This window comes from Tympanuchus pallidicinctus, unplaced genomic scaffold (genome assembly GCF_026119805.1).
Source record: "Tympanuchus pallidicinctus isolate F22 unplaced genomic scaffold, pur_lepc_1.0 scaffold3, whole genome shotgun sequence".
Classification (NCBI taxonomy): Eukaryota; Metazoa; Chordata; class Aves; order Galliformes; family Phasianidae; genus Tympanuchus; species Tympanuchus pallidicinctus.
This window is the reverse complement of record NW_026294747.1, coordinates 91,962,925-91,988,601: the sequence shown is the minus strand read 5'-3', so window position 1 is coordinate 91,988,601 and position 25,677 is coordinate 91,962,925. Positions and strand designations below refer to the sequence as shown.

The 25,677-nt window shown below is 41.4% G+C and overlaps 1 protein-coding gene and 1 long non-coding RNA gene across 2 annotated transcripts in view; one reads left to right on the top strand and one right to left on the bottom strand.

Annotated features, from left to right (window-relative positions):
* The window catches only part of CHN2 (chimerin 2), a 165,984-nt gene that overhangs the window by 34,867 nt on the left and 105,440 nt on the right, over window positions 1-25,677 (bottom strand). The window lies entirely within an intron of this gene.
* On the top strand, window positions 13,252-15,231 carry LOC128085590 (uncharacterized). The gene is made up of 3 exons (XR_008209023.1): window positions 13,252-13,381; window positions 14,617-14,938; window positions 15,046-15,231. It is a non-coding gene; the product is annotated as an uncharacterized LOC128085590 (long non-coding RNA).

The window sequence follows — 25,677 nt, the reverse complement described above, 5'->3', positions numbered from 1 at the left end:
AAACACACACACATTCCCATGGCCATTAAAGAAAACCCCAGACAAAGACTGACCCTACTTCTCTGCAATGAATGAGCACATAAAGGCTGTATAATCCCAGTTTTATCTTTCTGCGCAGCACGGCATCAGGTGTCACCTGACCCCGATACCCTCCAGCTCCCCGCGACCTGCAGACCGTGGCCCCCTGGTATGGAGTGGTGGCTTTTGTTGTTGGGGGGCACAACTCACACAGCTGCTTCCATCATTGTTTGGACGGGGACAGATGGCTGCTCTCAGCAAAAAAAAAAAGAGATTAAAGCCAACAGACGGAATGACAACACTGCTCAGCCCAGACTTTGCTGCATAGGACTGTCTCCACTTAAACTCAGAGTGTAGCTGAGTTTGCCCACTCAAAGGAAAAAGTATTTGCAGAAAAAAAAAATGTTTCTTCTGAAATCTGTTAATAGAATAGATACCGTCCTACCAACAGCAGCACTTCCGAAGTACTCAAAAAGGAAGGCTGATGCTGTACACAACTTCTCTCCATGTCTGTAGCTCAACTGCAGTATGCACAAATTGTTTTAGAGTTCATTTATTTGCATTGCTCATGATGAGAAATTGTTGGGGAAAACAGAATAAATGAGCTTTACTCTTAAAAAAAAAATACATTTTGTATGTGAAGGATTTCATCCATGTTTCAGAACTTCACTAAAATCAAAGGAACTAAATAACACAACATTTTGGTTTTGGAAGTCTCTAGCTTTGTAGTATGAATCCAACTCCAGGTGTGGGAAATCATTCTGACTTCTCCCCTTTCTGATCACTGGACACTGAAGGATGACAACTGTTGTGATGCCCTGGGACAAAATCCAGAGCCTTGAATGTGTTGTGTGCAGTGATCTCACCTTGGCTGAAGTATTTCCTGAAGTTTACCTGGATAGTATTTCCCTCGATTTATACACTGCCTGAAGAATGTCATCTGATTACTATTTAGGTTGATGGAATTTGGCACCTACATGTATTTTGTAGTTGGTACCATCTTGTTTTTCTGCAGAGTATGGGTTTTTGTTTGCAACAGATGAGGCTTCCAGCAAAATAAAACAGAAGTCTCCAAACAGGACTTTCCAATGTGTTGAAAAATCCCTGAAACAAATTAGCAGTATATATAAAGTGGATTTTTGAAATAAGCTGTAATGGATATGCTCTATGTCACTGACAATCAGAGCTGAATTTCTAAATTCTGCTTCTTGTTACACTGCTGGCCACACAGACTGAGATGAAATAATTAACTGTTCCTTGCCTTCCTATTCCCAGCTATAAAACTGACAAAATAAAAGCCCGTCTATGATACTCAGGCTGCTGTAAGATGTTAGTACTCTGTTAGAGTGAATGGGGAATGGCACAATAAACAGAAGTGTAGTTTTATAAGGAACTGTGCAGAATTTGGTAAAATTTGTAAAACAAAACTCGAACAGGAAAATGCAATATTCATTTTGGTGCACTAAGTGGGTTATTACAGTGAAGTGGTGTTACTGAGTTGAGGAATGTCTCACTGAAGATGATTATCAAAGCAGCGACACAGCTGCTATCACACTCTTTATGTTACCAGCTCCACACACTGCCAAAAGGATCAGAAATGATTTTTCCAATCTGTTTTATTTCACCCTCCCTTTGAAATAACCGACAGACGTGTGAAGATGAAAACACTCCACAAAGAACGAAAGGCTCCTTTGGGGGAGGCACTGAGCATCTTCTATGCAGGGGCATTACTGAGATCAAGGAAGCCCCCAGCATCCTCTGCCACCAAACTATTTCTTTGCTCCTTGAGGGACAGGGGACAGCACGGAATGCCCACGCTAGTGCTGGGGCCTGGCATCAGGCAGTGCCCCACAGCCACTCGTCCCATCGTCTGAGCCGAGGAGGATGTTTTTACTGATAAAGCACAGCTCAGGTTCCATGGGAGACATCACCGTCTCTCTGTGGTTTTGACCAAAGAGCCAAGTTAAGCTTTTTCTTCTTGCATATGACCACAGAGAATAAGGTTCAAATTATTCCCTCCAGCACAACTGTACAAACCAGCTCCATCTGTGTGGCTTCTGGAATAAACCCATGGCTTTCAGCAGATTTGCACAGCTGCGCCCAGTGGATGGGAATGCAGAAAACTATTATGCTGATGAGACAAGAGAGACATCAGCTCCCATCAACCCCACTCTGAGTCCTTCTATATCAGCAATGCTGATGATAACAGCAGCACGCTCCAGAGGGGCCCAACCCAATGCTGTGCTGGGTGTCTTTTACTACCTCTAATTCAATGGGAGCTGGGGCTTTCAGTACACCATGGAACTGGGCCAGGGCCTGTGACGGAACAGAGGGAGGATCCATTTGCTTCACCAAGTGTCATCAACTATTAGTCAGCGTGTTTGAGCTTGGGTAGGGGGGAATTTTCAGGGAAACATATCTTTGCAGGATATGTGACTCATCAGACTGGGAACTTTGCACAGGCAAGTTCTGATCAAGACCCATATTCTGTGTATCTTTTTCTAAGCTGCCAAAGTCTAAGTCTGAAATACTTTAACAAGGAATTTTCCGTTTCCAGTTGGAACCATTTTGTTCAAAACAGTTCATAAAACATTAAAAATAGTTGGAAAGGTAATCTAACTCAGATCTGTTTCTGCCTTTTATCCTGCTTCCTCAGGGCTAATTCATAAAAAGCTGAGGCTTTTACTTTTTATCAAAATTCAGAGCAAAGTAAAAATAAATGTGTAGGAATCCTCCATTACTACTGTAAACCTACACCACAGCATTCTGATAAAACATGAGTCTCAAAGGCGGTCCCCCCCAAGGCAGGGCTGTATTCCCCTGTACGAGCTCAAGGCAGACACATGGGGGCTTTGCATCTTTGCATTCTTTTCTTTCTGTTTATCTGCTGGTCTCCAGTGCACCGTTAATCTGGAGTGACAGCCCCAGCCTCACCATGAATAGCTTTTCTGCTACTAAAACAAAAGACACATCTCTACTTTATCATTTTAAGCAGAAAAGAACACAGTTTCTCATAGTTGAAATGGAAAAAACAGAAGATTTGTGTATTCAGCAGACTGGTGTTACCAATGACTGTTTTCTACTTTCATTTTTGCTCTCAAGTGAAAGACAGCGTTGATCCAGACAGCACAGAAAGGAGTCATGCCATGGCCATATCCTTGCACAGGCTCTTTCAAGAGGATTGCCCCTAAGGAATGCCCTGGAGAGACTCAGCTGCTTGAAAGCATTGCGCTTCAGCCCTGATGGAGAGGAGATGCACTTAATATACACAGCATTAATGAAGGATTTACTTAGCAAGGAGCAGACAATGCCGCATTTTAAACCTCGTGTTTACACAAATTACTTTCCAGAGCATAAGACAAAAACTAAAGTAAGGCTTTGATGCACTGAAAGAAAACCATAGCTCCATGCACATGACTTTAGGTAGTACATCTAATTTGCTTTAAGACATTTTAACAAGTCAGCTTATGATTGCTGTAATACAGGAGATTTCATTAAATAAACTGCCATCTTCTATCAGCATCATCATGATTACCTCCTGCCCTTGTTTTGTTTGTAATTTATAGCTTTTCTTTGCAACTTGCCAACACGGGCTCTTAGTAATTTAACATAATTACAAGACTGGCATAGAAAAAAAGCCAGTTGCTTTTGTTTTGCTTGTGCTCCACATTTCATTCACACATCATTCTCACAGCCTTCCCTGCTGTATGGTGAAGTGATAGTACTCTGCAGGGCAACAGACTTGGATTCTTTTGTGATGTGTAGAATGAGCCCTTCCCACTGGGGGACCTTTTTGCTTTCTAACTAATTTTCTTCATTAACTTCAGCAGTGGCAAAATGCTGCAATGAGAAAGGTCATCTTTGCAAGCAAATCACATATCGCATAGCCCTTCACTGGTCAGAATGAAACATCTTAAATTTGTTTGAGAATTAACAAGCAAAATGTGCCTTACAGTGCATGTGCCATATGCTCCTCAAAGCACGATCCATTGAAGAGTCTGCTGCTCTACCATCAATTTCTAGTTTGCTCTTAAGGAGCAGCGGTATGTGCAGCTAAGTAGTAGTAATGGGACTGATTGTGAAGGCAATGTCTGCTTCTAAGAAAAACCACTGCAGTCACCAGTTAGATGTAGATTAAAATAATAATAAAATAAACCCCATACTAGATACAACTGCATGTAAACGTCAAAGAGCAGCAACATCCCCAGCTTCAATAACAAACACAAGGCAATTCCCCTGGTCTAGTTACAATCCCCTGCAGACTTCCAGATTGCTCCAGGTCTCTCAACTTCAATTCCAGCTGAGCTAGAGCTGTTGGGAATCAGGGCTTTGGTGAAGGCAGCAGAGTCATTTTCTGGGTTGCTCAGCAGGGTTAGCTGGTGACTATAATATTGATTTGCACCTTGCTGCTGCTACCCACGTGACATAAATCCATGGCACCTGGCAAGATAAAGTGCTTCACATGACATGGACTCTGCAGGGAAGAGGCAAGGGGGAACATCTATCCAAGCGTCCCTGGGACAAAGAAGCAACAACTAGAAATCATAAAATCATAGAATCATTTGCGTTGGAAGGTATTCTTACAAGTCATCTAGTCTAATTCCCTTGCAATGAACAGGTACATCTACAGTGAGATAAAGTTGTTCAGAGTCCTATCCAGCCTGACCTTGGATGTCTCCAGGGATGAGACATCCACCACCTCTCTGGGTAACCTATTCTACTTCACCATCCTTACTGTAAAAGGCTTCTTCCTTATATCCAATCTGAATCTCCTCACTTTTCATTTTAAATCATTTCCCCTTCTCTTGTCAGAACAGATCCTGCTGAAAAGTCCCTTTCTTTCTTACAGCCCCCCCTTTAGATACTGAAAGGCCAATCTCAGGTCTCCCAGGAACTTCCTCTTCTCCAGGCTGAAAAGTCCCAGCTGTCTCAGCCTGTAATTTCAGAAGAATTGTTCCATCCCTTGGACCACTTTTGTGGCCCTCTTCTGGATGTGCTCCAACAGGTCCATGTCTCTCCTGTGCTGCAGACTCCATATCTGGACACAGTACTCCAGGTGAGGTCTCACCAGCGTAGAGCTGAGGGGTAGGATCACTTCCCTTACAGTGCTGACCATGCTGCTTTTGATGCAGCTCAGGAAATGGTTGGCTTTCTGGACTGCAGGGGCACAGTACTGGCTCATGTCTATCTGCCATAACTTAGTACCTCTAGATACTCTTTGGCAGATACTTTTTTACTGTGCTCTATCCTTACACCTCCCTCTTGTACTGATGCCATGATCTAGGTGCAAGACCTTGTACTTGGATTTGTTGAATGTCATGAGGTTCACCTAAGCCCACTGCTCAAGCCTGTCTAGGTCTCTCTGAATGGCTTTTTTTTTGTCCCTCAGGTGTGTCAACTGCACCACACAGCTTGGTGTCACCCACAAACTTGCTGAGGATGCCTCAATCCCACTGTCAATGTAATTGAGGATATTCAAGAGCACTGGTCCAGTGCTTTCTCCCAGCTAATGACAAGGGCACTAAAAAGCAATTATAGCCATCCCTCGAGCTGTTCACAATGATCAGCAAAGGTATCAGCAGCATGAAATAAGTACATGATTTCTGACAGGGGGAAGAGTTAGGAACCATCCAGGTGCCAGCTATCTACACCCAGGAACCAGGTTTTGACACACTGACTGCCAAGGAGTGAGATGATGGGAGGCGTCATTTCTTAAAAACCACAGTAGGTGCTCAGCACCAAATGAGATGCAAAGATCCAGGATCAAGCCAGGATAAGGTGATTAGCTCCACAGTTCAGCAGAGAACAATATCATGGGACATTAATGCTGCAGGTGAGAAAGAATTGTATAGAGTCTGGTAGCTTTTCCATGGCTGTGACTTTGCAGAAGAACATCAGCTGGGCAACCAGGAAGCTCTTCAGAGCAGCCAGAGCTGCTGTTTAAAACACTCTTCCTCCCAAGGTATAACTCAGAGCAGCATTACTGTTATGGCTTGCTGCTGAACAATGAATGTTCCCCTTGAAGAATTCGGTGAACATTCTGCAACATCATTCTGCTGTGGTTTGGTCCCAGCTCTAGCCAGGGGTCTCTGCTTCCTCATAGTGACAGCTTCAACCCTGTGTATTATTATTCAGCTTCTGATTTCTGCCCTTGTGTAATTGCCTGTCTAATGCTAGATGTGGGCCATCTATCCTACTGAACACATCTGGGCCACTGTTTTCAAAGCAGTTTCGCTTTAGCCATTTATATTATCAATATTCCAGTCATTTCTTGCTCATATTCAACTGAGATGATTCTCCTCTCACAACTGCATGAAGCATCAAACGAGAAAAATACTGAGCTAATTTCACATTTCATTTGTACTCCCTAAGATGTCTCAAACTTGTAATTTATGTTAACTCATTGCCTAAAGAAACATTTTTTTTAGAAAAATGAAATGTCCTCTATGGTTAACTGTGGTAATTCATGTAGTGAACTGAATGACTAGGCAGTCTAGATTTGCTGAAATACTTCCATGTATGCCTTAGCAATTCTGCAACTTACAGTGATTTATACTGGCAGGATTCCTATTGAATTTGATTTTATTTTAAATGGTGAGGTTACAAAATAAGAAGCATTTCTCTTTGGTAAATCTGCACAATATTACTATTTGTTGTTAGCAAGAAATGTCATTATATTTATCATCAAATCTTCTGAAGTCAGTGTGGCTAATTTATAAAACTTACTGTTTTAAGTTGTTACGGTATGTTAAATAGCACAAAATGGACAGCACTGACTTTAGCACCTCATTTCCCTACATTCCTACTTAGGTAAAACTCCCATTGACTGAACAGACTCTTTGTTTTTCATAAGTTTATTATTGCCTTGCAATAGTGCACAGAAGCCTGAGCATTCGGCCAGGTCCTGACAACAGAGATGCTGTGCAAACAAAGAGGAAAAGATCAATCCCTGCCCTGAAGAGCGTACAGTCTAGAAAGCTGCCCCACCTTCATAACAAGTCCTTTTTTCCTGTGTAAGAAATGGGACATAATCACAACAGACAAAGACATTCATTTTTAAGGCTGCAAAGAAGAATTTGCAAATATTGGAACAAGGACCCAACAATAAATCCCCAGAGTGCTTTAAAAGTGCACTATGTATTATACCCTAAGTATTCAGGCTCACAGCTCTCCTTTGGTTAAATGCTGAATTTCTGATAAACATGCAAACAAAGAGGAAGAAGGAAGTGGAAACCTCCTTCCAGTCCACTAAGAACACACTTTTACAGTTTTTCCCCCCCCTTTTGCCCAGAATAACCGCTCCTCTGCTTCTTCAGAGAGCAAACTGGCACAAGTTCAAGAGATACATGCATATAAGGACACAATTTATTCAACATTTGTCAGAACCTAGAGCTTTCCTTGAATATTATCGTTTATACTGTCATACATCCAGATTCATTTTGTAATTTCTACCCTACACCAGTCTGCTTAGAAAACAACTTTCGCTGTAGCAAGTCCAAAACATACACCCAACCAGACCAATTTGTACAAAGAGAAAATATTTTTAAAACATCTACTGAAAAATTACAAACACTTTAGTTCAAAACAAGCCCCAGTTAGACTTTCCATTAAAACACATCTTTAAAATAACTTCCTAAAGTTATAAATAGACCAAAGTATTTAGGAGCCAAGATACAGCATAGTTAAGAACTATCTGAAGAATTCCAGCACTGCCCTTCTGGGCACAACAAGAACTACCTACTTATAGGCAATATATTTTGTCTAATTCTATATATGTGCGTGTGTGTAGAGTCTGTCATTCCATGGACATAATAGGAAAGAGGCACATATTAAGAAAAAAGTGTGTGGATTAATGTGATGATTTATCAAAGAGTGTATGTGGACTAGATTTCTCTGTAAAGAAAGGTATTTGTTCTGTGTAATACTTCTTGGGGTTTTTTTTGCTCAAATTTTAAAGCCCCTAAGAACCAGTTGGCATTTGGTAAGAGTAATTTTCTGGGGAAAATGACAGTGTTTCAGATCTTCTGTGTCTGGGGAAGATCTGCCAGCTAGCCAGGGGGCTGTTTTTGGTTTCCCAGCTCAATAGCAGGCTGCCTAAGGGCCGAGGATCATTAACTTCCAGCATAATTAGCCAATCTATCAGGCAGATTATACTAAGGCTGGGGACACCCAAAGAAATCCAAGGACATGTTGAGGTGTGAGTGCTGAGGACATAGATGTGATGTGTGAATACACAGTCAGTAAAGCATTTTATTTCTTTTTAATGAAACATTTTTGGGCTCAGATATACACTTTCTGAAAAATAAGAAATAAAAACTAGGTGTTGCTGGAGAAAATCCAAATATCTCTAACCTGGACCTCTGCCGAAGGAGATACGCTGTGATTACTGGAAGAACCAAGACTAATTTAATGAGCAGTGGGTCTACTTTTTCAGCATTGAAGATAAAAATAAATATCAAGCAGCTGCCTGCTTTACTATGCAGCAGCCACAGGCTTTAATCTATTTGATGGACCATAACTTTGCATAGAAAACAAAGAATAGAGGGAGTATTTCATATTTATGAATCTATTATATTCACATGCTACAACATTGCACTATTTATCTTCGGTATATCTGCATATGTATATGTCTTTTGATATGCTATTCACACATAGTATATAGACATATAATACGCATATCAATATATAAGCATCCCCATATTTAAATTTAAGTAGTTAGCCATATTTGAAAAATGTATTACAGGCAAAAGACATGGAGCCATGCATGGTAAACACCACACTCATGTACCAGAAGTCTGTCTCTAAATCAGAGAAAATAAATCGCATACAGGTAAAATATAACTGTCAGGATATTTCATTAGAAAAATGCAAATACTTGGAAGTGCAGAATTACTCTTTTGGATATTACAGTCCCACACTACTGCTTTTTGTAGTGGTGGATATACTGGGAAAAAGTACAGTAGTTAGAAAGATTGCACAATTCCTCTTATACAGGTCTAAGCTCAGAGCAAAATCAAAATAGGAAAGCTTTTATTTCAAGTCAAAAGCACCACCTGTCCATCTTCCTGCATGCCTTTCAAATGTTACTGTTGAAAAAAGATCATCCTAGACTGTGTACTATTAAAAAGGCTCTCTATCTTGAGCAGTTGTGTACACTGACTGTCAGTAAGTGTGCTCGCTATGTAAGAACCCAAACTATTTACTGAGGGAAGATAAATCACCTTCCCCTAATATGATATCAGTGATTAGCAAAGTTATTTGAGCCAGCATTCCTTCTCAGCCATCAGGAATAGGACTGCAGTGCTTTACACAGTTAAGATGACAATGAGGCCATTAATTTTGCAGAAGACTTCCTTGCAATACCAGCTTCAGGATGAAATACCTCCATGCTTTTTGCTGAAGCTCAAACCTGGTGTCCACTCACCAAGTAGTCTGCATGACACAGGTGGCAGCAGCAGTCTCTTTGGGGCCAGGATGCTCAGAGCACCCAATGTCTTGCTGCAGGCCCTGCTACTGCCCCTGCTGCACACACCCCTCCCCTTCTCCTTCATTTTCTGAGCACACTGATGCTTTAGGAAAGCCAGCTACAATATTTTGACCCTGGCTTCGGACTGGAACTCCTCAGGATTCATCTCTTCCCAGCAATTTCTCTGTCAACACTGAGAACTTGGTTTCTCCTGTTTCCTTCTAACATACACGTTGGGCAGTCTATGGCAATACCCTCTTGGCTCAGTTTCTGAGAGGGATGGGTTTCGGAGTGTGAACTGGAAGAAAAAGCACCAGGCCAGACAGACCTGTACCCACTCTTTTTGTTTTTCTTGATGTATTGTTCCAACCTATAGCTTAGGTTCTGCTGTGGATCACCTACTGCACTTCCAGGTTTTGTGAAATAAGAGTCATCACAGCCAGACACACAAGCTAAATCATTACAAGTAAAGTATACATAAACACAGTCCAGAGATGCTCACCCTACACAATGTCAGGCAAAGCCCTACTGATCACAAGTTTCTAGGAATAGTAACTTGCTTCCTTATTTGTCCATAAAGTGCCTACTCCACATGGGTGCTTTTACAGAAAATAGATAACAACAAGAAAAGAAAGGATTACTAGTAATCCTCAGGATACCTGTGAGATGAGCAGAGACCTGCTTCTGGGTGACGGAAAGCAAGTGACAACTGAGGGATTAAGTGTGGCCTTGGGAGAAAGTCTTCTGAAGCACTTTCTGGAAAAGCTGTTCTGATTCATTTGCTTTCCTTTCTGTTAAAATATTGTGACTAAAAATTCTGCTTGCATCAGCCACAAAGCTGGCAGACTACTGCCTTATCCTTTCTGGTAAGAAATGCTTTATTCAGCCACATAAAGAAGGCAAACCCTCCCTGCGTCACTTGTTTTATTTGTTTCTTCCCAGGACTTTATGGGACAAGCTCATGGCTCATTTTCCATCGTGCTGACTAGCACTTAGAGAACAGATGATTACTCACTGTCATGCACGTAAATCTTTGAAGTGCAAAGAAAAGAATGTCCTAATTTACTTCTAAAGAGAAATCCCAGGATCCAGCAGAATTTAAAAACTGATTTTTCTAGGGCAATGCTTCTTTCATCTTCTGAATGCTAAATATCAAAAAAGAGAGCTCTATCTTAATTCAGGCTGAGCTCTGACCCTTGAAGTCGTATGATGCCGTCTGTGTTTACATGAGCACAGATTATTCTCCTCTGCGCCAGCTCACATAAGGCACATTCCTCTCAAGTTCTCTGAATCTTTAACACTCGTTCCACTCCCTCACTCCTGGCTCACTGGGGAATGGGATGCTGTGTTGTCTGAATGCTGCACAATAATTTCCCCCAAATCACAGTGAGAAGAAAGGCTGGTATTATTTCCATTTCATTGACAAGAGGCTGACTCATTATATTAATCTTTCCTTTTTTTTGGTACCTAATTGTAGTGGCAGCTTGCATTTTTTAATAACATTTAATACGCTGTACTATTTTCTATACTCAGAGAACAGATCCCATTAGTTTCACCTGCATTTACTCAATACTTCAGCAGATCTAATTTGTGCACTCAGCAGCAGAAGTAGCCTCATTAACCTCTGAACATGTTCGAGCTGCTTGCCAACAGCAAGTGAGAGCTCTGGGCAGGGATGTAATCCAGCCCATGGTGCAACTTTCAACAAATTTCATCGCTGTAGTAGACTTCTTTCTTCTTCCTTTTCATCACATGCCTTCCATTTCCATAAATAGCAAGGAAAAGATACTTAACCACAGCCACCCCCTCACCCACAGCCATGACTTAACAGTCATCAGAAAATGAAAATAGTAGAAATTGTAGTCAACTATAGCTGTGGCTTTCAGAGAAAGGCAAAATTTGGACATTCTCTTTGGTTTTAACCACCCAAATCCAATTTGTGGACAACAATGCTTCTAACTATGCAACCATGCTTCTTCAACTGAACAAAGTTCAGTTGAAAGCCCCCCAGAAAAAAATTGGGATCACATAACTAAAAATTTTACCAATCACTTAAGCGTACAACTGGGGTTGTGCTGATGACCCCCTGTTTGGTGTTCCCTGACTTCCAAATACTTAACTTTGCACTTTAAAGCTCTTTTAATGATGTCTCTCTCTCCCCTAGTCATTTTTTCTTACTATTGGAGCTATATGAACTCCTTTCCCCAGGCTAAAAGTCCGACGCGGGCAACCCTGAAAACAGTTTATTGCCCAAGGCTGGACCAAAGCTTATAAACCAAACAACAAAAATCAGAGAATCATGGAGTGGTTTGGGTTGGAAGGGATCTTTAAATCATCTAGTTCCAAGCCCCCTGCTATAGGCAGAGATAACTCCCTCTGGACCAGGCTGCTCAAAGCCCCATCCAGCGTGGTCCTGCATGCTTCCAAAGAGTAGGCATCCACAACCTCGCTGTGCAACCTGTTCCAAGTGTCTCACCACCCTCATAGTAAAGAATTTCTTCCTAATATCTAGTCTAAATCTATCCTGTTCCAGTTTAAAACCAGTTCTCCTCCTGTCACTACACGCCCTTAAAAAAAGCCCCTTCCTAGAAGCAGATTATAACTTAGTGCCCAGGTTAGTCACAGAAGAGCATGCAATAACATTTTGATTTTCCTAATTACTTGCTGACAACAGTGGAATGATGGGATTTCCTATACAGAATTTTTGAGCCCTATAAGGTCACGGGGTACAGACACCACCATGCCAGGCACTAACTGGAGCCTGGCCCCTTCAACCTCAGCTCCTTCAAACTATCTCTGTTAAAGTGAATTATTTGTTGGAACTGACCCTCCTCCACATGGAGCTGGCATTTTTCAAAAGAAAAAATGCTGTGTAGAAAAATTCTCAGTGAACTCAATTAGCTGGAATCTTCTAAATGCTGTCAGAACCCTGTACTTCCCCTCAATCTCATATGTGCAGTTTTCTGGAGAAGAAAAGCCAGTGTGACATATGATATGGAAACCTCCCAGCCAAATAGCTGAGCAGAAGTGCAAGCCCTTTTTTTTTTTTTTTTCTCTTGGCCTTTTCAAAAGGAGAAAATCAGGCATTTATCCCTCCGTACAACCAAGACAGCAGTTCACTGGGATGAGTCTCATTGAAGAAGCAAAGCAAACTCAATCTTTCTTGGAACTGGAGTAGTCAGAAAAATGGAGGACTTTCAGAATCTGCCTGCTTAAAGAGTTAAACCAAACCAGAAGAGACCACATGATGCATTTTCTTTTGCAAGAAGATTTTTTAGTAATGCTAAGCACACATAACTCTGAGAAAAGTCATGGAAAATAGATGTTGCAAATGAGCTTGAAACATATTGTCCTGAATTGTAGAGAGTCTATTCAGATAAAAATACAGGACTCTCTCTGAAGGCCTGTATGGGAACTGCTGAATCACAGCCAGAACCTCTGATTGACCACCTGAGGTGAGCAATGAATCAGCCCTGGGAGCACAGGTGAAGGCAATTCACCTGTGCTACCTGTAGGGGTGGAGCCTTGCTCCACCTCTCCTAGACCCATTTAAGAGCTGACTGCCCCTAGGGAAGGATCTCTTTTGGAGATTACTCCTCTTGGAGTCTTCTCAGTGAGTCCAAGACAAAGGTAAGCTTTCCATCTGCTCTTCTTTAGTGTGTTAACTTGTTTAGCTGAGCTTTTTAATATATTTCTTAATTATAACATCTGTATATTGATTTATTATACAAGGTCCTTTTTTCCTATCACAGTGAGGGCTTGGCTCTGTGGGTGTTCTTCAGCCAGGTACATAACTGGATGGTGGAAGCGTGATGCTCCTGGTTCTAGAGTTCTCGTTTTGTGCAATGGAGGTTAAAAAGGGCAGTATGTCAGGTGCCTCTGCTCTAGCAGGTCAAGGTAAGAGACTTCATTCATTTCAACCTATCTAGCTAGAGGTAAGGACACTTGACTACACCCAAAACTGCTATTCTTGGGTGTTCAAGACAGCACCAATTATTCTTCTCTCTTCAGTCTCTTTGAAAAGGGAGAAGGCCATGAGCTATGTATTTCTCAAGCATTAAAAATAGCTACACAACACAAACCTTTTTCTCCATCCTATACAGAAACATCACCCCCTCCCTGCACCCATCTCTCTGTTTCAGATAGGTTTCAAATGGTCACCAGCTACAGCAGTCAAGGCAAGGCCAAATTTGGGATTTTATTTTTAAAACCACTTGAATTCATTCTGTGGTATATAATAAGCTGGCATGTTGCAATGTTGATGGAAGAATATATGTCTGAGTGTCACAAAACTTGGTAGCTGGATAGAGGCAAGTGCAGTTCCTCAGTGTGTGTGGGCTGAGGAGTCCTGGCACTGCTGCCTCCTTGGCAGGCAGTAAAAAGGAGATGTTGGAGGAAGAGAGAAATGGGTGAGGGAGAGATGTGGCAAAAGGTCTGGAGGGATTGCTGGGCTTAACAAAGTGAGGAGTGCACAGAAAGAGAGCACAAATCAATAGGGAACCAGGCATCACCAATTCCTCTGTTCACAGGAAAAAACACCCTGTGTAACTGGCCCCAAGTATTGCATGTCAACCAGAAATAACTGGACTTATGAGTTTTATTCTCATGAGGATTTGTGAGTTATAGTACTTAAAATTTCAAGGCATTACAAATTTTTGCTATGGGACTCCCTTTAACCCCCTTGCTGCTGGTCCTTCTTGCATCTTCTGTGCTGTGGAAGAAGGTGACTGTTTTCCTCTGCTGTGTCGATGCTCCATAGGTAGAAACCAGGGTATCTGTGCTGGGGTTTCTGAAGCATAAAGTGGGAACAAGCCAAAAGAAAGACTTTTTCTTGTCCTGGGAAGGCAAGGGGAAATAATGAACAAAAATAAAGGAGGTGTAGGTGGGTGATTTTTCTGGACAACAGTTTAAATAAAAGATAAAAATTGACTGAAGGAAAACCACAGTGTGAGGGGGAGGTATTCCAGTGTACCAGATTGGAAAAATGTCTATTAATTTCTCATGTGAACTTTAGCCAAAGTAGATCCCTCTTAAATTTTTGAAGACTACTTGGGCAAAGTCCCTGCTGGGGGATACTTTTGGAAGGTAACTTCATTTATCAAATACATCTGCAACCTGTTGCTCTCCCACAGAAGACTGGGCAGAACACCTTCTATCTCACTTTTTCCCAAGATCTCTCAGAGCAACAACTGAACGCTTGTCAGGCAGCTTCCAAAAGCAGGACTCAACCTTTGGGATCTGAAACGTTGGGGCCTGACCCAGGGCAGTTAATTGCTGCCAGTGAACGAGGAGGGCAGAGAAGAAGCTGTGGGAATTGGCTTTGTGGATTGCAGCCCAGAGGCAGATCTCAGATGGTTGTGTCTGTGCACCAAGGGCAGCTGTGAGGAAAAGCCCTGCTCCACAAAGCACCCTGTGTTTCCTGGCATGCCAATCTCTCCAGCTCCCAGGGAACAGGTGTGTTTTTCTTTTCTTTTTTTCAAAGAGCAGTTTAGAATTGGCTTTTTTTCCCTCTGGATCACTGTTATTACCCATCTTGCTCCCATTCCTCTCTTCCAAACAAGCTACAAGCAGAAGAACAGCCAGGCATGCCTCCTTGCAAGCCTCAGGTACAAGGAGGAAGATTCAACAATGCAGTTGGAATGGCTTATGCCCTCCCTGGGCATCCATTTCTTCAGATTCTGGTGGAAAAACCCCATTCCCAGTTTGACTTAGGTTGAAGCCTCCTAGGTAAGAAAGGGCTGACTCACAGTGCTTGAAGAGAACACAGAGAACCCTTGTATAGATAGTTTGTTCTGATGTTGCTCTGATAAATCTTGCTATGGCCACAGCATGTAATGTCCATAGTTTCTCTTCCTAACAAGGGAAAAGCTGAGGTTGCAACACATCTGATGTAAAACTTTTTAAAATAGCCCTCAGTGAGGGCTTTTCACAATCAGCCTGGATGACTTTGCTGGGGAAGTTGAAAAGGAGTAATGATGACAGCACCAGTGCTTTCTCCTTGTGCATATGTGTACCTTAACATATGTTTGAAAAAAATAGTTCTGTTTCTAAAAAAGAAAAAGAGAGAAATGTTAAGGGGGTGGAATCACTTAAAAATTAGTGTAAGAATAATATGTATACTTAACATGACCTTAAAATAATGCTTCCAAATCTTAATTTGTTTCTTAGACAGACAAAGAGCTGATTTGTGTTCATTCTCTGTAAATCCCTCAATAATTCACAACTTCAGAAATGTGTCTATCTCCTTTAAGAGAAAGGAGAAGTTAACAGAACCAAAAGTGGTCAATGGATTGATCTTTGTTTTGTATTTTTGATGCTTTTCCCTTCACTGCACCTCTGGAAGTGATGTCACTTGTCAGAAGAAATTACTAATGCTCTGTTCCCCAGTAGCAGCAATAGGAACCTACATTTCTCCTACATGCTCCTCTTTGCAAGAGAATCTGGTATATCTGCATTTCTGCTCTTGCAAAAATTATTTCTGATTTCATCCTGAAAGATTCACACTGCAGAACTGGGACTGAGGCTGAACTTCTGTCCTTCAGGGTGGTATCAAAAAGGTGGGAAAGACTTGCAAATATCCAGCTGGAGGAGTGGTAAATAAGAGCTGGTGCTACCAGCTCCCCAGCATGAGGATAGATACCACAACACAGCTATGATTTTTATCAAGTTTGGTCATCCAGTGGACAAGCAAAGGATGAGATAAGACAGAGCTTGATACTGCCACTTCCCAGGGCACTTGAATTTCTTCCTCAGAATATCAGCAATGGCCTGCTGCTGGAGTGCCCATCCACTGAAGGGAGGCAACAGCAGCTTCCAAGGGTGCACTGCTTCATTTCCCTTCAGGTGAAGTAATAACTCAATGTCTCTTGCACTGGGGCAAACTGGTGGTGTATGTTTGAAGCACTCAATATAAGGTGCTTTCTAAATTCCTGCTGGTTCCTTGTATTTTCATGTTACACACCAGCTCAGAAACTCAGGCAGGTTATAGTTACAGATCACTGCCTTCCCCTCCTGGCTGGTGGAAGAGGCTGAGGGGTAGCTGGAGATAACTGCATTACGTTTTACTATTGTTCCCCTTGAACAGAACAGCAGAATCTCTTCTGATGTGACAGCACAACACCTAGATTTTTAGAAAGCCGGTCGCAGACTTAAAATAGAAATAAATATTGATTAGTGGGATGGAACGTGCACTTCCTTACACAGCTACAGGATCAGATTTGGTAATGCTTCCTTTCTTTCAATTGATGACTTTGGAAGCTGTGGGATCTAACAACACTAACATTTTTAATGCTTTTAGATACTATTTTAATACCTTTCTCATCAGCTTCTGGCTCAGACATTCTCTTTTGCTGAAACAAGTTCCCTGGACTTCTTTATTATGTCACCAAAAGTTCTCAAGCTTGATTTTGAGTGGAAAAAAATAGTCCTCTATAGAGCAAAAAATTAGTTTGACAGGAAGAGCCCAAAGCTTAGGAAGGTAGAGTTTGAAGCACCATTATTTAAAAGGGGTTAGAAGAGTCATAGAGCAAAGTGAGGTGTTTAACTGAAGAAGGGGCACCTTGCTTAGGAAGTCTTTCCCAAGCACATGTTGAAATCCTCTCAGTGCTGGGGCATTGGCATCTGTGGAGCTGTGGGCTGAGCCAAGAGCCCAAACCAGTGGTGTCCAAACTCAGGCTTTATCTCTGGCTCACTGCCCACTGTCATCTCACCCAAAGCCTCACTGTGTCTGCACTGCTATGGTTAGATGCAAACAATATGCTTATCTTTTGTGAATCTGAGTAGGTCATTAAAGCTAAGGAATTTAAAAATTCAAGTTAATACATTAAAAAATCTTTCAATTTTTGATTTGATTCTCTAAGCTATTAAATCATCTTTAAAAATGTTTAAGGCAAATTTTCACACAGAAGGGCCTTCAAGGAAAAAAGTTTACGACTTAAAACATCAAATTTTAAAAATGCTTTTAATCTTGATTCTGTGTTTTCAGTCTCTCATGGCTCTGTGGTTTCTTCACAGTAGCTGTCTTATCTGCATTTGCCGCTGAGATCAATAAAGAGATGCTGATTAAAAGAAAAGTGGCTGGAGATCTGACTTGTCTGTTTGGTGTTTATCCCAGACCTGACTGCAGTGCTGCACAGGCTCTGAACACAATGCCAAATTTGGCCTAGTCTTGTCTTCTGGTACACAGACACATGCTTGAGTACAGCTCCAGCCTTCACCAACAGCTCTGCTAGAACAAATGTGCCTTAAAAAATGCACCTTCAAGTTAGATATCAGAAAATTTCTTCTTGGAAGAAGTGGTGATACTGTGGCACAGGCTGCCCAGGGAGGTGGTAGAATCACTGCCCCGGGAGGTGTTCAAGAACTGTGGGGATGTGGCACTGAGGGACATAGTTAGTGGGCATGGTTGGACTCAATGATCTTAGTGTTTTTTTTCCCACCTTAATGATTCTAAACTCAGTCACAGCCATTCCTTAGCAGTCCCTTGTTAGACTCTTTCTTTTAAAATGTGACTTTTAAGTTAGATATACAAAATACACTGTGCCTCAGTATTCGTAGTCCAAATGGGCCACCATGAAAATGTAGTTACAAACCAACCTTAATTACCACAGGTGCCCCAGGGACGCATTTTTTATAAGTATCAGAAAGAGACAGATCAGCATCTGTGTCCTGAATTCTTTATTGGTGTATTTTTGTTCTGCCATGAGAAAGGACTTCATGAGCTGCTGGAACACAAAGATTTCCTCAGTGGGTATAGCACTTAATATAACAGTGGTGGATAGCAGATATAGAAGGATATCCAGTGCTTTTGGCTGGATAATGCAGAACACAACACCAACTCTCATTTCCTAGTTTACCAAGTAACACAACCACTGATGGACAAACCACTTTACATAAAATCCGAGGGACAGACCATCAGCTCAGCAATAGGGATTCAAGTCCAACAGTATGCACTACTTACGGAAAGAAATCTCAGAAGGACAGAGAGCAATGACACACTTTCCAGTGGTAACAAAAAAAACCATGCTCTGATGTTGTCTGTGACAACTATTTTCATTAGGTTTGATGAAAGTGAGCCAAGGAAAAAGGCATCACGCTGATAATAAAACAGGCAGTTGGAAGCTCATTATTGTACCATTTACCCGCACCTCTATGTAGGCTGAAATCCGTTCTGCCAGGCTTCTCACTTTTTAAATATATCACAGACACAATATATGCACAGACGAATCGTGAGGTATAGACCTGTCAGGAGGCAGACTAATGTCAGCACTTCACCCTCCTGGCTGTCAGCTCTGATTCCAAATAACCTTTTGTCTTCTTGTTTCACTTACTAAATTACAGATCAAGCAAAAATGTAATTATACCCCAAAAGGCCACGGATAGCATCTTAAAATACACAGAACTGTGAACAAAACAACAATAAAAAGATAAAACTAGTACTACCCATGGTGCACAGCTAATCCAAAACATTCTGCAGTCCCATATGGGCTATTACAGATGCACTTCCTCTGCTGAAACCTGCTTCGCAGGGACAACCCCCATTTTTAGTGTAATTTTGCTAAAGGAAGTCTCATGAAAAATACTTCTCTCCTGTTGCAATAAATACTTTGTTATACTGCTACTGAGTTCAACACCTGCATTTTTTAAAGTAGTATGAGGTTGGTAATATTGAGCCTTATTGTCTATGCACAAATTTATTTGCTGAATATAGAGAAGTAAAAAAAAATCCAAACCCTATAGGAATACACTGTTCTTTCAGGTAGCTCTTTCTGTGTTATGCTGGATTGTAATCTCCGCCAACATACCTCATTTTCATCCATTCTGGAAGTGCCTTAAGCACTGCCTGTAAATTCATTTGGCCTGACAAATTCAGCAATGCATTATAGACCAGATGGAATTAATCAAATCAAAGGGAGGGGAAGAGGGGAATCAAAGGAAATTATTTTTCCCCTACTTCCTAAAATACATAACTAAGTAGGACTAATTCATTTGAGGTGGTTGGAGTTGACCAGCTATCTCTATCTCTTAATCTACTCGTATTTTAAAATACAGCCCTGAGAATACAGCCCAGCAGTAGATAGGGGAAACATCACTTCTCTGTCCAAATGATGTGCTAGTCTACCAGTATTTTCTTGTGGACTGGCAAAATAACAGACTCAAAACCCTTATAGAGTATGGACCTCAGAAGACACTGAGTTATAGATTCATCTCTGTGAAACAAACCTGAACAGATTTTCCTGACGCCAGAGCATAGATGCCACAGACACATTTTCCATATCCTAAAGGAAGCTGTAAGACGTTCAGATTTTACCCCACCACGTTCCCTGCCATCAAATAATGCCATGGCTACAGCCTGCTTCTTGTGGATGAAGAGTGAACAGAAAAGGGATGGGAAACGTGACTTTCATTTCACTGTGAGCAGGACTGCCTGTCTGTTGTACGGTCAACATCAGGCAGTCTGACAGAAAAGGATTTGCCCCCTTAATTCTGCTCTCACAGCAAGATCTATTTTCCCACACTCCTTGGCATTGGCAAAATGAACACGCTCCAGTTCAGACTCACATATTTAGCTCCCATTTTGCTTGTAAGAGCTGGAATTGAATAGCTATAAATAGTCACGATGAACAGAGGTCAATACATGACTTACAACAGGGCAGGGTGATGGACGACGGCACTGGTCTCAGAAACCAGGCTGGTAGTGGATACAGGAAAAGCTGCAACATCCTGTGCAAAAAGCACTCCAGATAACTCCTGCACTTCTAAAGAAGTTTATCTTTACTCCAAGGAATCTGCAGCTACTCCAAAGGATATAACTGTCTTAAAATATCAATAGGAAGAACAAAGAATTTTTAGAGCAGATGTAGTAAACATGGTACATTTGGTAGTGGCTAAGTGCTTTGCTCCAGTACTGGCTGTGGCAACGGCATTTCTCAAGGATGGGCTGTGAGAAAGGCATTTCTGAAAGCTTGTTGTGTTCTCTCCCACAGATGGAGAAGTGGCAGCATATGGAAAACTGCAGCCTGGCTGCCCTAACAGGTGTCACACAGGCAGAAGAAAGGCATATGTTCTGTCTTTGACTAGTTTGTCCTAACCACTGGGCACTATTACCTTAAAATATCAGCTCTGGGAGCAAAAGCTGTGCTATGCATTCACATAAGGAAAAAAGTTAGGTTTTCTTCATCTGATTTTTTGGAACACGTTAAACATTCCCACATTCAGTCTATCAGACATGTAAAATAAGCAAGTGATACCATACGTGCTCGCATTTTAACCCCTGTCAGTATTTACACAGTCCCTGTGGGAGTAGAGCCTACCATAGGACTATTGCCATGCACACCCACATCTTACCACACAACCTTTAATAACCTAAGAATTAACAGAGAAGTGACTCTGAAAACCAAAGAACAATTCTGAGGCTGAAGTAAGCAATTGCATCTTTGCCTTGCATTTTTTAAGAACATGCCAAAAATCTGTTGCTAAAAAGAAACACCAGGACACATTCCCAGGAGCCTGCTCTGGGATATTGCTGCCGTCACACGAACCATGAACACAAACGAGTGCCAACTGTGGAAGGCACAGTAGCACAGTCTCTGGAAAGTCTTAAGTAAATATGCCACCTAGTGTTTAATTGTGACAACTTCATTCATAAATCATCTTAATCAATACATCCAAAGCTGTTCCCTGCGAGTCTGAGAGATACAGAGTTCAGCAGAGGTATCACAAGGAGTTTTCAAACCATCTGCCTCCCCTCCTCCAAAATGCCACACCATTCAGCATTACAATGAAAGAAGTATCTTCCTCCCTGGGACTGTTCAGCCCCAGCTGACTGACAAAGGGCTGAACTTGGCTCACAGCTCACCTTTCCCTTTGGAAGCCTGTTCTTCAGACTGCCGCTGAGAGTGGATCTGGGGTGTTCCCTTACCCCACTGCCAAGATCCCAAGCATGCCCAACAGATGCAGGAAAGATTGACTTTCACCATCAGCCAAATGGCTCTTGGGCCAGCACATGGGCACAGGGTAAAGGGAGGGGGCTTTATGCACCTCTCTATAATCTGAGAAATGGAAGCAGTTCCCAGCTACAGCTGGAACAATGGACAATGGGTTCCACAGCAGTAGTTATTTAGATGGATAGACCAGCAGAAAATCAGGGACAGGAAAAATCAGGAACAATTGAAGTATAGCAACCACAATTTCTCTTGACATTTACTGCATACACAATTTCTCCTTTGTCTATGACAATGTTCTTCCTTGCCTATAGCCTCTGCTTTGATAATAGTGTGCATGCTTAAAAGCAAACTCAATTCCCAACAAAAGAGACACTCAAGGTATGGATGTGGCTCAACCCATTTTCACGCACATAACACACACCAGATTGTTTTCTTAAAATTTCTAATCAAGATTCTCTTGATGTTTCTGCCACGGACACTCGTTATGTTTCCAAGAATTAGATCCCTGTACTGAACAACATCACAGCACACACCGTCTGATTTTCTGGTAATGTCTTGTTCACATTTCCTGATCAATAAAAATCTGAAAAGAAACTGCAGTTCCTGCAGTACTTCATCAGCTCCTTCTTCTCAGTTTATCAATTTGTTATCTCCACCCTTTTCTTGAAATTCTTCTACCTATTTTCAATCCAAGTGACCATGTTCTTGCACCAACCAATTTGAATTAATGTCAAGAGTATCATTTCAAGACACATCGTACTACTTTGCTAAAAATGCAATTATTCTGTATCTGCTGCATTTTTCATTCACTACTTTTGTAATTCTATCAAAAAGGCAATCAAGCCTAACTGGCAGTATTCATTCTTTATAACTCATGCTGAGGACTGTGCACAGTCCCACTGTTCTCCGGGGATGAGGATATCTTACAATAAAGAGCTCATAGTTAAAGTTTGTAGTTTTTACACTACTGTGTCCTCTTTTCCAAATATTAACAGTTATGATAAGCCAGAGTTCCTGACCTCTGTAACCACTTTCAGACAAGAAAACTTTCAATAGCAGGTCCATCACTGCATCCATTTACTGGTTGCCCATAGTTGCCAAACCTTCTGTGAGCTCTGCCAGCCCTGTGGCTGAGCCTGTTGCCACCAACTGGCTGCTCGCTCTGCCCTGGGGTGACCATTAGGATCCCTGGCAAGCAAGACATTCCTTGACTGAATATCTGCAGGGCATATAGAAGAGGAAGAATGTAGGATATCTTGCCTAGTGCTAGACATTTTGTGGAAGCGATCACGATCACAGCTACACTTAATTCCTCAGTGAAAAAAAACATTCAAAGGGTAAAAGAGGCATGTATCCTCAGCTCTAGACAAATTCAATCACTTTTTTTTTTTTTTTTTTTTTTTTTTTTTGTGCACTTAAACCAGAGAAGGACTAAAAGGTACCTTATATTTTCCTCCTACCTCAGAAATCAACAACTACAGCATTACACGCAGATGTTTTCTAATGTGTTTCTATGACATAAGATGAAGGAGATTTAATAACTCCCTCAGGTATTCCATCACTGCATTTCACCCTGTTATTTTTTTTTTCCTCCCTTACTACCTCGCCTGCAATGTTCATCACCGTATTTTAGGCCTGTCATCTCTCGTCATGTCCAGCATGAGCAGATGACAAGTTACTGTTTTCCTTATAAGTAAGCAAGCTAACATATGAGCTAGGTAGGCAAACAATATTGCTAAAAGTACTTTTAAGTATACGTATATTTAAGCATTTCCCTTTTGAAACTGATTTCAAATCATCCACCAAGAGAATTTAGTGTGTCTTCTTGTTTTCCAAGACCAAGATGTGGTAGTTCAGAAGCACATGTAAAAATTTAACGCCTACTCCTATACAGCATCCCAAGATTCATGCGAGAAAATCATCTAAGGACTTTTACTTTAAAAATGGCATTTTATTTTCCAGTGACTAGATAAATGAAATATTTGTACTGAAGGCTTCCTCCCAATCCCTACGGAAGCTTGTTTATACTAATTTAATACCATGAAACTGTTTAAAGGCTATAAAAGTCAAGACAAGTAAGTTCTCCTATAAACATTTTATTTGTAATACATCAAACAAGGCATGTTTTTTTATGTAACAAACATCTAGCTTTATGAAAATTACTAATTTGTTCATAATAAGAAAATACCCAAGAGATAAAGATTAATTTATGTATGCAGCAGAGCCTAGCTGCAGATATAGGACTACACTTGAAGAAACACACAGAGCCAAATAGTGTTTGCTTTAGCACCACTATAGACACTTCTGCTGCATCTAATCACTGCTGGCACTGACCTGACACTCTCATTCTGCAGTTCTTTACAGGTCAGAGCTCTTGCACCATTTCCATTAGGCTATCTTACCAAAACTGCGTAAGGAAAGGCTTCTCTTAAAGCAAACTTCATCTTTGCTACATTTGCTTTGCAATATCCTGAACTGCTCAAGACCCTGGGAAATCACTGGAGGTCTCCCCATTAACATCAGTAGCATTCGGATCAGATCGTATCTATCGCATCTTGTCATCTGTGTAAATTAGTGTTGCCTGCAATTTACAAGCTCTCTTCAGGCATAATGGTATCACTGATTCTGCCTAAGGCAAAAGACATGAATCCTAAGCTGACAGTGATAATGTAACAAAACCAGCAACCTAGAGAAATGCTCAGAGAAGCAATGTAAGCAAACACTTTGCAACGGAATCTCTTTTTTTCTTAATTCCCTCATTTTTCATTACAGCTAGCTAACATGAGCCCACATGATTTTTCTCAAAAATCCTTTCCTAATCAGGAAAAACATTGGCTATCTGACTGGGTATGCCATGGTCACCTACAAAGAAGAGCCCTTTTTCCTATCCCAGTGGGGAGGAATTAAAGATAACTTCCATGATTTTACTTTGGTAGATTTTATTTGTATTCCTTACATATTGCCTATGGGCTTTTTCGGTTGGTTCTGTGTGGAGTCAGGAGTTGGAATGACCATCCTTATGGGTCCCTTCAGGATATTCTATGATTCTATTTTATATTTATGATGCTTTAAAGAAATTATATACATGTATAAAATAAGCTATAAGGAGTCACACAGTCACAGAGAAAAATTCAGAAGAATGCCAACATTAAAAGGCAAAAGAAATTATTATCCAGATAGCTTTTCCAGAAGATGGCATTTGTCATTCCAAATATAAAACTGTTTACTGTCAGATCTACTGTAATCATATAAGCTTCCCTGTGCTGCAGTAGAACACCAAAGGGTATCCAGGTTAAATCAATACTAAATGCTAACAGTTATTTAAAGAAGACAGTGGTGGATGTAGCTGAGTTCTTGTGCCAGGGCGTACCACAATTCTGAACTCACATGGGTAGCCTATGTGCAGAATTGCTGCTGCTCAGGACAGGCTAAAGTGATAGATGAAAGGAATTAACTACTCCCAAAGTCATTTTGATGTGTAAGCTTGCTGCTTTTTGCCGCAAAAGTGCCAAGTGCTTTTTATTGCTGTATGTCTTACTGGGATCTGCAGATGAAGGCCACCTTCCGTTCACGCTTTAAGCTGTTGCTTATCAGTGTGGGGCCTGAGCACCTTCCATGCAAAATCAGTCCCTCCGTGGAGAATCCCATCTGAACTGGGTGGACATGCATGCAGGAATGAGACTTTAACTCTTAATACAAGCAGGTAGTGGGGTGTTAAGGTCCCTGTAGCAGTGAGCATTTCAGTTTGCTCTCTTAGCAATGTTAAAACACAGCGGGTCAAACTACCAGTGCAGTTCTAGCCTGGAGCCTGCAGGAACAGATGTTTCTGCTCACTATCCCCTTAACCCCTGCTCTGCTGCCAGGAGATCGCTGTACTCTGCAGCCCCACCTGAAAGGCAATCCTCAACATCTGGGCAGACATCCCAGCAGAGGGTTAAACACCAGCTGGTAACCTGTAATGGGATCATTAGAGGTTTGGAGGAGCTGCAGATTGGAAAGAATAATGAATAAATTAAAGACTTAAAAGATTTCTTTATCACTGGCTAACAGCAGCACCTGGAGAAAATTCAGGGAAGAGACAAAAGACGGAGAAGTACGATGGGGCTGAAAGGCCTTCAGAAAGAGACGTGGTGTGAATAAAAATGCAGAACTGTAAATACCTACAAAAATTGAACCAAACCAGAGAGTCTCCTAAAATTGGCTGTCTCCTGTGTAGGTTTGATGTAAGAAAAACTGTAATGCTTCTAA